The 17,841-nt window shown below is 44.7% G+C and overlaps 1 long non-coding RNA gene across 1 annotated transcript; it reads right to left on the reverse strand.

Annotated features, from left to right (window-relative positions):
• Nucleotides 1-1,369: 1,369 nt before the first annotated feature.
• On the reverse strand, nucleotides 1,370-14,928 carry LOC134470956 (uncharacterized). The gene is made up of 2 exons (XR_010040245.1): nucleotides 14,338-14,928; nucleotides 1,370-11,069 (listed from the first exon to the last, which is right to left on the reverse strand). It is a non-coding gene; the product is annotated as an uncharacterized LOC134470956 (long non-coding RNA).
• Between the last annotated feature and the right edge of the window lie 2,913 nt (nucleotides 14,929-17,841).

Consider the following 17,841-nt stretch of genomic DNA (forward strand, 5'->3'; position numbering starts at 1 on the left):
AATCCATATTCACACACTGTATGGAGCCGCCTCAGAAAAGCCCATCTCTGAAGCTTTGGGGAGACAGCTAGACACCAGCCATAACAGGGTCCCAACCTAACATTCAGAAGTTGGTTTGATTTTTTTAGGCTGAGCATGGTAGGGCACCCTGTAATCCCAGCTACTTGGGAGACTGAGGCACCCAGACAACCCCAAATTCAAGGTCAGCTTGGGCAATTTAGCAAAGCTGTGTCTCAAAATAAAAAGGGCTGGAAAGGTAGCTCAGTGTTACACTGCTTACCTAGCATGTGTGAGGCCTGACGTTGAAACCCAGTCTTGGAGCTTTGGATTTTGGATGTTCGGATTAGGAATCCTCAACTATAAAGTCTGCACATACTCCAGCAGCCAAGACTATTTCTAAAGACCTGATCCCGGTCATTTCAGATAAGGGATGCTCAGCCAGAGTAGAGATACCACTATCAAAGTGGTTTTTGTCTTTTTGAGACAGGGTTTTACTTTGCAATTCAGGCTGGCCCTGAACTCACAGTAATCTTCCTGCTTAAGCCTCCCAAGTGCTGCAATTACAGGGAATTCATGCCCTGCTCCTCCTTTTAGGAAAAGATTTAATTTTAAAAATACTTTAGGTAGCCAGGCATGGTGGCTCACGCATGTAATCCTAGCACTCAGGAAGCTGAGATAGGAGGATCCTTGCAAGTTCAAGACCAGCCTCAGCTACAAAGTGAGCTCAAGGCCAGCCTGAACTGCATGGCGAGACCTTGTCTCAAAAAAACAAAAAAAAAAAAGGAACATTATTATAAAAGTAACATGCACATGTCTTTAAAAATTCACCTGAAACATAACCCAAGAAAATGAGTCCCACCTCATGCCGGGTCCATGCCAGGGGAAACAGTTAAAAGAGTTTCTGATTTTAGGCTGGGCCTGGGGCACATACTTGCACTGTGATCCCAGCACTGGGGCAGGAGATTCACTATGAATTTGAAGCTGACCTGAACTACATAGACCCTGTCTAAAATGCAAAGCGAAGAATACCTAATACAATGTAAGCCCCTAATACAATGTAAGCTACATATGTGGTTGTGAATAATGACAAGGAAAAAAGTTTGAAGGTGAATCCAGAGGGTTCACTGTGACACTGAGAAGCTCCCCCCACCAGTTTACTCTTCTAAAGCTGACTCAAGAATCCTTTTCTGCAATATAAAAACCACTAATGTGTGGCTTTAAATTACTAATACAGCCAAGCTTGGGGGCGCAGAGCTTTAATTCCAGCACACACCCAGGAGGTGGGGGCAGGAGGATCACCACTACTTAAGAGGCCAGCCTGGACTACATAGCAAGGCCCTGTCTCTTGGAGACAGACAGACAGACAGACTTGCAGCAAGGACAGACTTGCATTTTTTTTTATTTATTTAGGTACCAAGGAAGGAACTCATGACCTCGCACCTGCCAGGCAGGCGCTGTGCCACTGAGCTAAATCCCAACCCTGACAGGCTTCATTTGAGATGGAGCCCCAAGAGGGATCACTGACTCCAAGGTGCAGGACACAGCTCTCCTCCACAACAGAGGGCTCAGAAGGAGACAGAGAACGAGGAAGCTGGAAGCAAACTGCTCCGGGGTGAGGTCATGTGTCTTAGTCCGTGGTCACTGGTCCATAAGGTTCCTTGTGACTCTGGAGCTGAGTGCCCCTTGGCCTGGAACAGTCTGTTCTTTTTTTTTTTTTTTTTTTTTAATTTTATTTAAGGAGAAAAAGAAAAAAAAAAAGCAGAGAAAGGGTACAAGTTATACAGATTTACAGAAAAAAACAGTAGGAAATCACCAGTTAATGGATTACATATTGTCATCTTAGAAATAATTGTTCAAGTTACAAAATTAAAGCTAATAAAGTGGACATTCCAACAGTGAGACTGCAAACTGTTCTGTTCAATGATCCAACAAAACTCAGTAATATAATTATCTATCTTATACACTTAAATATACATGCAGTTATATTATTTAGAGCACTTTCTTTTCCTCTCTTTTGTACAATGACATTTACACATTTTGGGTTTTGTTGCTCCCACAATTCTTATTACTTTTTTGGAAGAAAGTAGAACCAAATGTGACATAACAGAACAGAGTCAGTCAAATCAAAAGGGTGGATATAATAGATAATGTAAAAACATAATACAAGGTGATCAACAATGGTTACCATAATGCCTCCCGCTATCTCAAAAAGAATTGCCTATATCATCAGTTCTAATAAAATTGAACAAAACAGTAAAGAACAAAACCAAAACATTGGAGACATTATAGGTCTTCAAAAGTAGATAATAGTCAACCAGAATGGGCGTCATAATGAATCCCACTATTTTCACAGATGTTGCCTAAACTTTCGAACCTGGTACTATCAAGCAAAACAGAATAGAGGAACATCAGTCAAAACAAGATGGTGAGAGCAATACAGAGCTTTAAATCAAGATAATGGAAAGTCAAAGTGGGTCACTATAATATATCCTGCTATTTTTTTTATTTTTCCCTTAATTAAAAGGATAAAATTAAAAAAGTAAATAATAAAATGGAGATTGAGATAAAAGAGGGCATAACAGCAAAACAGCACAGATCAAGACATAACCATTTAAGCAAAATAGTGTTTCACCACAAGATAATCCCAACATAAAAGTAGTTACCATATTGTCTCTTTCCTTGAAATCTTTGAGTATAAATTCATATACTGTAGCATCAAATATATCAAAACAATGTAAAACCATTTAAGAGAATGACAGTATTACAGGGTATTTAGAATCAACTAACAGAAAATGAACAATGGTGTCTGCATAATCTCCTTGTCTATAAAAGGTTTTGCTTATATTATACTATCATATATAATAAAATTCAATAAGATACCACCTGTTTAGACCAATGGAGACAGAAGAACAAAAGCTTGATGAGACTTCAAAACAAGATGATACTAAATCAGTATTACCTAACAAGATGTCATTTTCTCCAAAATAGCTGTTCCTATCATCCAATCTTCTCTGCTTCATTTCTGTTGAGCTCTTTTTCTGTCATTAGTTGTCAGTTTGTCTTCATTTTCTTTTCTGCTCCATTCATTGTGGCCTCTCTGCCACTATTTCTGAATTCTTTGTATTTTTCTTTTTTAGAATATCCTGCAGTATTCTCTGTAGAGTTGAATTGGTGGTTGCATATTCCCCTAGTTCTTCTTTATCCTGGAAGCACCTTGTTTTTCCATCAATTTCCAGGGACAGTTGTGCAGGATATATCAATCTTAGCTGGAGGTTATTATCTTTCAAAGCTTGAATTATTTCCCCCCATGCTCTTCGTGATTTGATGGTTTGTGCCGAGAAATCTGCTGTAATTCTAATGGGTATTCCCTTGTAAGTGATCTGTTTCTTGTCTCTGATGACTTTTAATATTCTGTTCTTGTATTGGATTTCTGGAATTTTAATTATTAGATGCCTGGGTGTTGCTCTGTTTGGGTTGTAGGTGGCTGGGATCCTGTATGCTTCATACAACTGAGTATCTTTATCTTTTGCTAAATTAGGAAAATTCTCCTGGATTATTTCTGTGAGTAGCTTTTGTAGATCATTTGTTTGTGTCCCTACTTCTTCTTTTATGTTCTTAATTCTTAAGTTATAGATCCTCTTATCATCTTCTAGCCTTTGTATTATTGCTGTTTCTTTGTTATTTTTAAGAAGTTTTTCATTTCATGCTCCCATATTACAAATCTGCCCTCCAGTTCAGATAATCTGTCCTTAGTTTCTTTCAAGCTGTTATGCCAGTTTTCAATAGAGTTTTTAGTTTCCTGATAATCTCTTTGAACCTGCTTCACATATTCTATGCTTTCTCTATTTTCTCCATCAAACAATTCTCCCCTCTTTTTCTGTTCTTCCATTCCACCATCTGTTTTTTCTTGGGCGGTGCTTAGCATTTCTCTAACTATTCTGCTTATGTCTAGCTTCAAGTCATTAATAACTTCATTCCTGAACTTGTCTATGAGGCTCTGGAGATAGTGCTTTATATCTATTGGTGCTGTGTCTGCTATTGCCTCTTTCTCAGGATTGGGGGCTGAGGACCCTTTCTTGTTGCTGCCTCTTCCCATATTCTTTGTTCCTTATATATGCAAGCGTATATAGGAGGCCCAGCCTCCTTCCCTGTTGGCCACAGTCTGATTGAATTGCGCTAGCTAGGTGTTCCTGCCCACCGCAGCGTACCAGGAAGTTGCAGACCAGGCAGCCTATGTGTGGCCCACCCCTCCAGGTCAATCTACCTTCAGGAGCTGGGACCTGGGCTGTGCTAGCCTACTGGGTCTCAGCCAGCAGTGTCATGTAGGCTAGGCACTGCTCACCAATCCCGCTTGAGAGGGGAATATGTGACTGAAGTCACTGCAGTGCCCTGTTCCCGTAAGTCTGCCTGGTCCCAGGATGTCCTCTGTTGGAGTCTCCTAGACCGTGGAAGAGTCCCAGTTTCTCTCACTCACCGCAAGTCAATGCACAGCTCCCCGCCCGTCCTGCTTTCAACTCTGTTCACCGATTCCCGTTCTCAGAGCTTTCGTGCATCTCTCTCCCTGCAGAGCCGATGTAGACGCAGCAGCGGCGGCGGGAAACCCAAATCGCAGCTTCCAATGGCGCAGGCTCCAGCTTCCACACTGAGGCTTTTAAAACTGTTCCTGTTATAGCACCAGGATTGCATTCCCAGTTGGTTTCTCTCAGTCAAGTTCATTCTTGGGTCAGCAGGGCATATCTCCCCTTGCTTATGATTCCTTACTCCGCACCATTCCTGAATTCTAAGCTGGGTCTTTCAGAGAGCCTCTGTAGCTGCTGCCTCTGTCCGCCATGTTCTCCTGGAAGTCCACAGTCTGTTCTATAAACAGGAACCGGGCCAGTCCGGGGCACTGCTGTTGCTGCGGGGCTCAGAGGTGTGCACACCCACACCCAGCGGTGGATGCAGTCTTCTAGTCTCTGAGTTCTTCTGGGATCACCTCGATCCTGGCCTAGCTCCTTCGTACTGCCAATTTCTTTCAAACACCTGCTGGGCGCTGATTGTCCATATTTGGTATGAAGAGCCAGGGCTTCATTGTGGTAGCTGCTGGAGGCACCGCCCTGCCACCTCCCTACCCATTCTAAACCCTGGCATGGATGTGTTCCCTTCTATGCCACCGTCATTTCACTGCCATGGGAAGAGGACCAGTGGGGTGAGTTTAAGTTAGCTCACCATCAATAATTTTTGCCATTGACATAGTCGAGCCTGGCAGAGACTGGTGCTCAAATATTTGCTGCCTCAGAATTATTTCATGGTATAAATTCATCACAACTTACGTCAACCCTGTATTAAATACAGGACATAAGTCAATTCCATATTGTTCCACATTTAGGCTTTCCAGTTTTCTGCTTGTGGATAATTTTCCTATTATACAAGACTTAGAGATGAGAGTGACAATAGGAGATAAGAGATAGGAGAGCAGTGACCAGATGAAATAGGCAAGAAATGAAAGGTTGCCAGGCGTGATGGCACACACCTATAATCCCAGCACTCTGGAGGCCAAGGCAGGAGGATTACCTTGAGTGTGAGGCCAGCCTGGGCTACACAGTGAGTTCAGTGCAAAGACCCTGGGTTCACGGGGCTGGGGATTTAGCTCAGCGGCATAAGCGCCTGCCTTGCAAGCAGACAGTTATGAGTTTGATCCCCGGTACCGATAAAAAGGAAAAAAAACAAAACAAAAAAAAGACCCTGGGTTCAGTCTCCAGTACTGCAGTCAATCGGTTGATCAGTTGAGTGAGATGAGGGGGTGATGGGAACAGTGTGACAGGCGGCAGAGACAGTTCAGGGTGATGGTGGAGATAAGTGAGATGATGCAGCTGGAAACCGCGTGGAACTAGAATAGGCCTTGCCTGGCGGAGTGGAGGTTTCCACAGGAGAACCCCTCAGCCCTGTGCCTACTGACCAGGAGCCTGTGGCAAAGCAGCTCCACAGCCTGCTGGCGATGGCATCTGCGTTTCACAGCCAGCTCCCTCCCCACCCCGTCACCCCCATTGGTCTGCACCAAAGGCCAGGCCACAGGTCGCCAGGTGCAGGCACAGGTCAGGCGGCTGGTGGCTGGCACCAGTCATACCCATCCATCTGAACCAGCCTCTGCTCTGGCCACCACTCTCAGCCACCCCCGGTCTTAGTCCTGGATGATGGAGGCTGCCCGAGAACAGACAGCAGGGAAAGGGAGGCAGGGGAAAGAACAGCCCCTAGACAACCCAGAAATGGTTAGCTGTGCGGGCTAGGAGTGTATCATTTGGGCTTCAAGCCCTGTCTTGGACCCTTCTCTGTCACCCTGGGGCCAGAAGCCAGGGCAGTGCAGGGGGCTGAGGTGGTGCAAGTCAGCACACTTAGCTCATATTCTGTTGTACCACCGCCTGTGTGAGCCAGACAAGTCATTTAACCTCTGGCCTCAGTGTATTCATCTATAAAGTGGACATAATGATGTATCTGACCGTGAGGCTAGCACAGAATAAGGGCTCCATCCATGTTAGCTGCAGTTTCTACTAGTGAGGGTATGGGGAGGTGGTGAGGTGCCTCCGAGGCTGCTTGAGACCATCAAGGGACCTCTGGTATCATTTTAAACATTTCCCTCGCAGGATCTATGTCCTGCCCTGCTCCTCAGCAGCTCCTTCCCGAGCCTCATTGTGGTTGCTACCACTTAACAGCATGGTATGGATCCACATGTCCCTCGAAGGCCCCCTCCATCTCTCTTTGGATCTCCCGCCCTAGTATCTATCCACGCTGCAGGGACCAAGCGCCAGTCCCAGTGGACAGCGCTGGCCCAGGAGCCCGGCAGGCCAGCGGCATAAGAAACAGTACCATGCAGGCAGGACAGAGGGATGCCCAGAGCACAGGTGCAGCAGAAGTTGTGCCTCAGTCGACTCTGGGAAGAAATCTTCACTTCCATGGATGCCCACTACCTCTCTCCTTCCCCCAGAAAAACCTAGTGGGGATCCTGGCCCTACAAAGCAGAGCAGAGAGCCCTATCGCCCCCAGTGACCATGGGCGGAACTACACCCCTCGGTGCATAGAGTGCTCTGCTGCCTCCTGGCAGCCGTGGACGGGATTGCAGTACTAAGGCTGACCCCTCCTGCAGACTCCCATCCCTTAGGGGATTAGCCACTGCTGAGCCTCTATATCAGTCAAGGTTTACCAGAGAAACGGATATAACACAAGATATACAAATGTATAAGAAATTACAGGATTGGCTTACAATGGTCAGCCACAAAGTTGGATGAGGGATTGTGCTCAGGGTGGCTGCACAGTAGAGGCTGAAGGGGACAGCCCAAGGGCTAGACCTCACTGCGCTGTCCTGTGTGAGTCCGTATCAGGAGGCCAATAGGTCTGCGATGGAACGCCAAAGAATCTATGCCCGGATGGGTGTGGTGTAGCACTTGGGAGGCTGAGGCAAGAGGATCCGTACAAGTTTGAGACCAACCTGGGCTACAAAGTGAGCTCAAGACCAGCCTGACCTGCATAGCGAGACTCTGTCTCAAAAAGACAAAGAAAGAGTCTACGCTGGAAGGCTGAACAGTCCCAAGTGGAAGCCGAACAATCTGTGCCCAAAGCTAAGAGACAATGTCCGAGCTGAAGGCGGAGACTGGAGCTCCTTCAGAGAACCAGCAATCAGTCCCTTCTCATCTGCCTTTTATTGTGAGCAGGCTGCACCTCTCAGGTGAGTACAGCACTCACACCATCTTCATGCCCTCCTACCAGGGACCTGGCCTAGATCTCCAATCTCCCAAACAAGTGTACGGCAGAGGCTTAAATAAATGAGACAGGTGGGCTGGGGATTTGGCTCAGCGGAACAAGCACCTGCCTGGCAAGCACAGTCTTGAGTTCAACCCTCGGTACCAAAAAAAAAAAAAAAAAAAAAAAAAAGAACAAACAAATAAACGAGACAGGTGGTATGATTTTAGGGCTCCAATGTGGGTGACAACTCCAGTGATTCCCTTTAAACCCAAAACAATTACTGTGACTTTGATTATTTGGAGACTCATTTCCTTATTCTGATATGTAAAAGGCTGGCTAGGGTATTTCCTTCTCTCTCCAATTGGCTCTAAGCATTGCAAATAAGGCTAGTGGAGGTGCTAATATGCAATATCTTTAGCCAACAGACAGTCCTGTTTCCTCACATAGTGTTCTCGGTGTACAGGATTGAGCACTCAAGACCTTAGAGCAAACAGCTCTGGGAAGGTCAACTGAGTATGAGCCTCAAGATAAGAAGGTATGACTCCCCAGGGCACAAGAGTTTGCCTATCAGAAACCCAAGCGTAGCCCCCCAAAACAATTCCCCTGCTACCTTAATTGGATTATGTAAATTGATCCTTCTGCATATCTTTATCTCCTACAGAAATGCCAATCTTGCACCTGGCCAGCCAGTTCAAATTACTCACCTAATTCCTGCCATCCTTACTATCACTCATCCCTGAGCCACCCCCCTTCTTCACAAGATAATAAATGCTAGGAAAGGCTTAAGATCAAGGCCTTTATTTGCATGTCCTCACAAGGATTGGATTTAGGACCCCTTGGCCACCCTTAACTTGGAGTCTGTCTTGGTGTCTTTACTCTTGCTGTGGGTTGCATTGGTGGTGGTAGATGGGAATCAACTTGCTGGAATTCCAATAACGTCTCAGTGGGATCACAAATGTAAGTTTCTGGATTGTGAGGAAAACTAGAAAGAGGATTACATTACTTGGATGACTGAACTCATTATTTGGGTTTACAATACTCCAGGAGGATCAAAACCCTCTGCAGAGTTCAAGACTCTGGGGCTTAAGACAAGGAATGTCTCTGGGCAGCCCGTATTTATTTAGTTGTTCAAACAAGGAAGGGGTTAGAATTGAAAACATAGGAAACTGAACAGACCTTGGGATTCAAGGACTTTTCCAAGTGACAGATCATGTTTAATTTAGGAGAACAACATTATGTTAATTTAGGAGAAGTATTTTAGGAGAAGATCTCCATGTTGCATTTGCTACAGTCTTTATAGTTAATTGGAGTTGGGGCCTGGTGTCCTCAGCTGTGACCTTATCTTGCCTTTGAGGCGTCTCCTGCTTCTCAGGTCCGCCATGCTCAGGCCATGCCTCAGCCCTGCACGTGTATTCAGTTTCCAGTTTCAAGGCTCCAAACACCCTCCTGTTGCACAGGCTGAGGATGTTACAAAATAAGGACCCTGGCCCCCTGCTGAATCACTTAGTTAAACTTCTGACCTTCTCAAGTTGACAAAATTGTGTCAGCCATTATTATCCACCCCTTGGCAACTTGGCAGCCAGACACATTGCTTTACATGAGCCTCCAGATACAGAGACATGCTTACAATTTTGCCTGACATGTTAAAAATGTCCTGCATACAAACAGAAATGGTACTTATTCCCTCACCAGACTAAAAAGTGAGTTTTCCTTGGTTGATGCTTCTTCTTATCATTTTATAACTTGAACATTATAACACATCTTAACAACCCTTAAAAACCAGTGTTCAGTCCATCAACATTATGTTACATAAAACCAGAACCATATTAGGGGAGAAATAGTACAGTTACAACTCTCTTTTCTATAGCTGATCATGGGTCTTAGCGACATTTAGAAATACCTTCTTCTCAGTGGGTCTTGGTTCTTTGATGGAGTGACCCTGAAGGCTCTGGGCCTTTTGTTATTCTGCTTATATTAGGTCATTCTAGTTTCCCATTGACTTTAGTAACAGGGCATGGTTATACTAAGAGGTGCCCCAAAGGATCTTCTATATCCCATGTATATTCTTTTTCCTGCAATGTGGAGGAGTCGTACAATTTTCCCTTGGTAGTCTGGGTCAATCACCCCTGACACACTGTGACTCCTTGTTTAGCTTGTTTCCTCGGAGAAATGAGGAGACCAGAATGACCAGGGGGAGGTCTTAGCTTCCAGTTCAGTGGTATCATCCTTGTGTTTCCTGGTATAAGCCTTCCCCCTCTGCAACCAAAACTTCTAGGCCAGCAGAACATGAAGTCACGGGGACAGGAAGCAAAAACTTTGCTAGTGGATCACTAGGGGTGATGGTGAGTGGCACCATTCCTACTCCCACCCCTTGATTCCTGGACCCATGAATCCTGGTTACAGGAGCCACAGTACCCTAGGGTGGATGCTGATTCAAAGCATACACAGCATTTCCAAGTACCTTAGCCCAGCCCTGCAAGCTACTGCCACCTAGCTGGTGCCTTAAGTGTGTCTTCAAAAGACCATTCCACCTTTCTATCAGTCCAGCAGCTCTGGGATGGTGAGGGAATGATGAGACCAGTGAATCCCATGATCATGAGCCCCTTGCCTCACTCCTGGCTGCAGAATGTGTTCCTTGCTCAAAGGCAATGCTATGTGGAATTCCATGATGGTGGATAAGGCATTCTGTGAGTCAACAGATGGTAGTTTTAGGAGAAGCCTTATGTGCAGCAAAGGCAAATCCATATGCAGGATTTGTATCCATGCCAGTGAGAACAAAGCGCTGTCTCTCCCATGATGAAAGTGACCCAATATAATCCACTGTCACCAGGTTGCAGGTTGATCACTCCAGGGAACAATGTCTTGGTGTCTGCTACTGGCATACTGGGCATTCAGCAGTGGCTGTAGCCAGATTAGCCTTGGTGACTGGGCGCCCATGTTGCTGAGACCATGCATAACTTCCTTCCCTGCCACCACAGCCACTCTGTTCATGGTCCCATTGGGCAATGATTGGGTGGCTGAAGAAGGAGGCTGACCACTGTCCATGGAATGGGTCATCTTACCTACTTGAATATTAAAGTCCTGTAAATGTCACTTTTTGGTGAACATTTATGTGGGAAACAAATATTCTTATATCCTCTGCCCACATGGAGAGGTCTGTCAACTTCACTTTTGGGAAGACCACAGCTAATCAGCCAGCACCATCTGCATGTGTCAGATTACTCTGGTCATTGTTCAGCTTCTGCTGTCCATTACAGTAAGTCTGGGGACCCTTGACCTCTGACACTCCAGGATCCAGTTGAGCCCATTGCCTTAAATTTCCTAGTTGGGTAGCCACAGTCCCACCATTAGGCCTGGCAGACAGAAAAGAACATCACATCAGGGGTGCTGGGGCTCCACACAAATCTGTTTCTCGAGATGCTGGTGAAGGGTATGTTTCTAGTTTGCCCCAATGTGGAGGATTAGGTTTAACTTGACAGATCCACTCCAGCATTCCCATTTCTGTGAGCCTCAGAATCCCCTCATCAACAGTAAACCATGGAACATCAGACTCCCTAAGTCATTCACAGAGGGCCATCTTTTAAACCATGTTTCTGCCAAGCAGCCAAATAAACTACTAACACCTTCTTTTTTATTTTCTTTTAAAGAGAATAAAAACAAACAAAATAAAACAGAATAAAGCAAATCAAAACAAAACCATGAAAGTGATACAGACTTCAAAACAAGATAATAGGAAATCAACAGTGGTTACCATATTGTCTCTTGTTATCTTCAAAATAGCTGCCCATACCATCAGACACAATAAAATCAAATAAAACAGGACAGAATAAAACCAATCAAAACAAAACAATGAAAATGCTACAGTACTTTAAAACAAGGTAGTAGGGAATTAATAATGGCTACCACCTTCAGAAGGAGATTCTCTATGATTGCTACATTGCATGTTATCATCCTCCAAGTAGATGCTCAGACTACTGGCTTTAGGCCTGTAAAGTCAATCAAATAATACAGGTATAAGTTGTTTTTACTTCAGTGGCCATCACCTCAGCCTGTGTTTCCCTGAATCAGCCAATTGCTTATGGGGGCTCAGCACTCCCTGTCTCCCAGCCCACGTGATGGCTGACCCACAGGAAGAGGTTGGCCCAGCCCACAACCACCGCTGGCTCACAGGAAGGGTTAACACCTTGCTTTACTCCATGAACTGCAACATTAAATTCAGAATCTGTGCTTAAACAAACTCAGCCTGATCCAGGTGTATGTTTTTGCCACCATTATCCCACACTCATACAATCCACGCCCAGACTTGCTCATTAGGCCTCTGCTTATAAGAGTTAGAAACTCAAGAAGTTCTTTGGGAGAATAGCAGATCTCCTCCTGGGTCATGCTATGTACCTCACCCTTTGGAGTCTTTTGCAGTTTGAGCCTGGTTATGGGCCTAGAAGCAAAAAGGTGTATGCATAGTCACACAGGATTAGTTTCCTCAAGAATACTAGGAGCTATCAACACCACATGGGGTGAAACGGTGATGCCTCTGCCATCATGGGTGGGGGAATCTCTTTCTCTGGCAAAATAATCTCATCAGCATCTAGCAACTCAACATCCTCAGCTTCCTCAGGCTCCTCCACACATCTCCATCCCAGTTTATGGGACCCAATTTCTTTCTGATCCTTGCCCTCACCTTTGTTCCAAATACCCTTAGAGGCTGAGCATCAAACTTACATTTTGGTTCAGCCAATCAAATTATGAGGGACTGTGTTTGGATTTCTGCAATCTTAGCATTACAGTTAAAAGAGATTTTCTTTCAGGATACACTGAGAAACTTTTAATTTTTTTCTCTGTGTCTGGATCTGGGAATCTTTGGGCTCTTTATTTTCCTTTATCAATTTTTCCTCACAACCAGAAGACTTTAGACTAACTATGCATGTTTCTAGCTCATAATTTTCTTTCAGTAATTGGTCCAGGGATTCTAAGACCAACCATCCAGCATTGTATTTCCTACTCTGCCAAAGAAATTTAAAATTGTCATATACAGAGTCGCTAATTCCTGACATCTCACAAGTGGTGAATTAGGATAAGCAAATGGATGTACGATAGTTCACACCAAGGACTATCAGTGTACCCCACAGAAGTAGAAAGAGAGACCATGGTGTCTTTAGGTCTCATCAAATTGCAGAGCCAACTTCAGGGTCCCCTGAAGTCATTAAGCAATGGCATCATTATAACTCTGTTTCTCTAGAGCCACTCTGGGTACCAAACTCTGTGTGTCAGAATTTTCTAGAGAAACAAATACAAGATATACAAACGTATAAGAAATGACAAGATTGGCTACATAGCCCCTACCCATACCCCCTTCTGGCTGGGGAGAACCAAGAAGGAGGCCATGCCCCACCCCACCATGAGACAGTTCTTGGGCTGGGAAAGAAGACCCCTTCCCCATAAGCAACCAGCTTGGAGGAATAGAGGCTGAGATGATAACAACTGAAGTAAAGACACAATCTAACGCTTGTACTGTGCATAATTGTATTATGCAATTTCTGGCTGATTCCACTCCTCTTTTCCTCCTGTCCCTCACAGGGATTAAGGTCCTCAGTGTCCAGTTTCCAACAACTACAGACCCCTGCAAAGAGGAGAGAATAATTCACCCTGAAAGATCCTAGGGTTGGGGTTCCAATTATGATGCAGGTTCTTAAAAGTGGAAAAGGGGGCTGGGCACGGTGGTGCACACCTGCAATTCCAGCACTTGGGACTTGGGAGGCTGAGGCAGGAGGATTGTTGCAAGTTGAAGACACGCGTGGGCCATAAAATGAGCTCCAGACCAGCCTGAAGTGCATAGCAAGACCTTGTCTCAAAAAGACACACACACACATGCACACACACATAAAATCATTGAAAAGGGTAGCCAGACCAGGTGGTAGAAGCCTGTAACCCTCTGGGATGATGAGGCAGGAGGATCCCAAATTTGACTCCAGCCTGGGTAACAACTTAGCAAGACCCTGTCCCAAATTTTTTTTAAAAAGGGCCAGGGATGTTGCTCAGTGTGACGACTCTACATTCAGTCCCTAGTACTTCGGGGTTGGCGAGGAGGGAGGGAAAACCACACAGATGACGGCAGCAGATTCCTCCTTGAGGCTAACTTTGAAGACAGAAGGGGCCATGAGCAAAGAAATCCTGGCAGCTTATTCGTGTTGGAAAACGTAAAACAGATTCTCTAGCACCTCTCAAAAGAACACAGCACTGTCAATGACTTAGCTCAATGAGACCGATTTCAGACTTCTGACTTCTCAAATGCTAAACACAAAATTGCAGAAGGCCAAGTTAGGGCTCCTCTCAAGAATAGATGTGGGTGTGGTTTGTCTGACAGCAAATTCCAGTGAGATTCACAGAAGACCTACAAAGTTAAGAAAATTATACTTGCAAAAATGCCACCAGCTGTTATTGGAAGGGACAGCAATCTCCTCCTGAAAAATGCCTGATCAAATATTACTAAATGTGTTTCTGCCCCTTAAAGTACAGAAACCGTATATCCTGCTGATTGATTTTTGTATTTAGCTGCCCTTGTTCAAACGAACTGCCATTTTCTTAGCTCAAAAGCGCCATGAACGAAGGTAGCTGGGGAATAACCTGGAGCTGAAGGATAAGGAGGACAGGAACCCAGCCGCAGCCTCCCAGCGCCAGCACACGTCTGCACATGCGCCACAGCAAACGTTCCCAGGATCCTTGGCGGCCACGTCGCTTCCCGCCCTCAGTTCCTCTCTCTTGGATTCCGCGCAATTGAAAAATGTACAACAAAAAATCATGATGGATAGTGGATTGTGGGAGCGAGAATAAACGGAAACTTCTCTACCAAGTACAGTCCAGGGGGCAGAGCAGATTATAAACTGACAGCTAGAGGAGAAAGAGTTTTGGCCTGAAACAAACTGTAGAGATTTCTGGGAAATGAAGTCCAGTGGGTGGTATGGGCCTCATGCGCATGACCGGAAGTGGCGTCCACTTGGCGCGTCCACTGCCTTGTTTGGTAGCGCCTGGTATAACGTTTCTGAGCTAGGCGTTTGTTTTGTTTTTTGTATTTTTTGTGTTTGTTTGTTTGTTTGTTTGTTTGTTTGAGACAGGGTCTCGCTCTGCAGTTGAGGCTGGCCTTGAACTCACTTTGCAGTCCAGGCTGGCCTCGAACTCGCAGGGATCTTCCTGTCTCAGCTTCTCGATTGACAGGCGTGCGCCCCCACACCAGCATGAGCTGGAGCTTATTGCAAGCAGATCGCCTGTCTTCTTCGAGGCACCCGGCAGCGGCTTTTTCACATATATTCTGCTTGAGGCTTTGCTGAGGGCGTGGCTGTGGCTAGGGAGACGCAGTGTTGCGGGGCTGGGTTGGCCCCCGTTCTAGGGTCAAGCACGGCGGCCTCAGACCGGACCTCAGAGGAGAGGCTGGCGAGGCACAAGAGTTCTGCCGGGGAGCTGTCAGAGCAGCCCTGCAAGTTAGGACTGGGGGGCTGTGCGACGACGCTGACGCCCAGGGAACTGCTAGGAGGCGGGGGCACTAAGTGGGACTCACATGCTGGGAGAAGGTGAGGCGTGACCGAGGGAACCGATTGCAGGAGATCCCGCTTCTTGTTCCACGACGCTCACTAAGCCTTCTGCGTGACCAGGACCAGGTCTCGAGCTATCTTTTCCACTAAGGATTGGGGGACAGACCCTTTTTAAATAAAGAATTCTGGGACAAAATATGTTAAGGCCTGAGTGATCTCTTGAATACCTACCTCTTAGCCCAAAGACTGATAGACTGTAAGAAGGGGGTTCCTGGGAAGAAAGATGGGATGTACCCGGGGAAGACACCAAAGACTTAGCCCCACCCCCACCCCGTCTTCTTTTTTTTTTTTTTTTTGGCTTTTTCATTTTTATCGGTACCGGGGATCGAACTCACGACCGCCTGCTTGCAAGGCAGGTGCTTATGCCGCTGAGCTAAATCCCCAGCCCCCCGTCTTCTTAATTTGGTTTGGTTTCCTTTGTTTTTGGTACCAAACTCACAACTTCTCACTTGCCAGGCAATTGTTTACACTGCTGAGCTAAATCCCTGACCCTGTCTTGGTTTGTTTTTTTGTTTTTTTTTTTTTCTTTTTTATCTGTACCGGGGATCAAACTCACAACTGCCTGCTTGCAAGGCAGATGCTTATGCCGCTGAGCTAAATCCGCAGCCTCCTGTCTTGTCTTTTTGAGACAGGGTTTCACTATACAGTTCAGGCTGGCCTTTAACTCACTTGTAGCCCAGGCTGGCCTGAAACTTGCAGCGATCCTCCTGCCTCAGCCTCCCAAGTGCTGGGATTACAAGTGTGTGCCACTATGCATACCCGACCACTCCAGCCCTTCTTGAAACAGCCAGGGATGCTTATTACATCTGTGCAGTATCTGCCAGGTCTCTTAACCAGTGTTTCTCCGTTGAAGAAAGGATAACAACATTTAACTATTTTGTTTACCTGGAAAAAGTGTACTCAAATAAAATGTTTTCGAAAACACCTTGAATATGGTACAGAACAAATGTGTGTGGAGTCTGTAGCCACCCAGGCATGTGCTGTTGTCCTCTAGATCAAGGTGCCTCTGTATTTGGTCTTGCAGCTGCAAAGTGAAGAGTGCAATTTCACATCCAGCATAGCGTGTAGTCTTCCCCAGAGAACTGGGAAAATAGGCTGGATGAATAGTTACCGTTCTCCCCATGCTGTAAGAAAATACAGTGGAGTTGCATACAACTCAGTAACAAAAGGTCAGTACTGACACCAGTGTCCAGATCTGCCTGTCACGTACTGCAATATTTATTCATCCTTTTAAAGATGCGATTCAGTGGATCTTAGTGGCTTCCCAAAATCATATAACCATCACCACTATTTAATTCCACAGTAATCTCATCACCTGAAAAAGAACCCTCATGCACTGGCAGTTACTCCCCAACCCCTGCCCCAGAAGACCTCAGGAACCACCAGTTTACTTTCTGTCTCTGTATTCACTCAGGACATTTAATGTAAATGGACTCCTATGACAGGCAACCTTTGTGTCTGGCCACTATGATTCAGCATAAATATCCAAGGTTCAGGGCTGGGGATTTAGCTCAACGGCATAAGTGCCTGCCTTGCAAGCAGGCAGTCGTGAGTTCAATCCCCAGTACCGATAAAAAGACAAAAAAAAAAAAAAAAAAAAAAAAAAAGAAAGGTATCCAAGGTTCATCTCTGTTATTACATTATCAGTACTTCTTTTTGTTTACTTGTTTTTTTATTTAAGGAGAAAAAAACAGAAAAAGGGTACAAGTAATACAAAATTTAAAAAATAAACAGAAATCACTAGTTAATAGATTACATATTCCCATCTTAGAAATAGTTGTTCAAGTTACAAAATTAAAACATATAAAGTGGACTTTCAAACAGTGAAGTGTAGACAGTTTTGTTCAATGATCAAAAAAAAAAAACCTCAGTAATATGGTTATCTATCTTATACACTTAAACATATATGCAGTTATAACCTTTAGAGCACTTTCTTTTCTTTTGTACAATGACAATTACACATTCTGGGTTTTATTACTCCCATAGTTCTTATTACTTTTCTTGAAGAGAGTAAAACCAAATGCCACATATCAGAACAGAGTCAGTCAAATCAAAAAGATGGGCATAATAGATAATGTAAAAACAAAATACAAGGTGATCAACAATGGTTACCATACTGCCTCTTGTTATTTTAAGAAGAATTGCCAGTTATAATAAAATTGAACAAAACAGTAAAGAATAAAACCAAAGCATTGGAGACATTACAGGACTTTAAAAGAAGATAGTAGTCAACCAGAATGGGCGTCATAACGAATCTTATTGTCTTCACAGTTGTTGCCTATACTTTCAAACTTGGTACTATTAAGCAAAGCAGAATAGGGGAAAAACAGTCAAAACAAGATGGTGAGGGCAATACAGGGTTTCAAATCAAGTTAATAGGAAATCAAAGTAGGTTACTATAATGAACCCTGCTATTTTTTATTTATATTTCCCTTAATTAAAAAGTAATTTTTTAAAAAAGGGGGATTGAGATAAGAGAGGGCATAACAACAGAACAGTGCAGGTCAAAACATAACCATTTAAGCAAAATAGTGTTTCACCA

The sequence above is a fragment of the Cavia porcellus genome, unplaced genomic scaffold (assembly GCF_034190915.1).
Source record: "Cavia porcellus strain 051 isolate PalLab524CR breed Dunkin Hartley unplaced genomic scaffold, mCavPor4.1 scaffold_1, whole genome shotgun sequence".
Classification (NCBI taxonomy): Eukaryota; Metazoa; Chordata; class Mammalia; order Rodentia; family Caviidae; genus Cavia; species Cavia porcellus.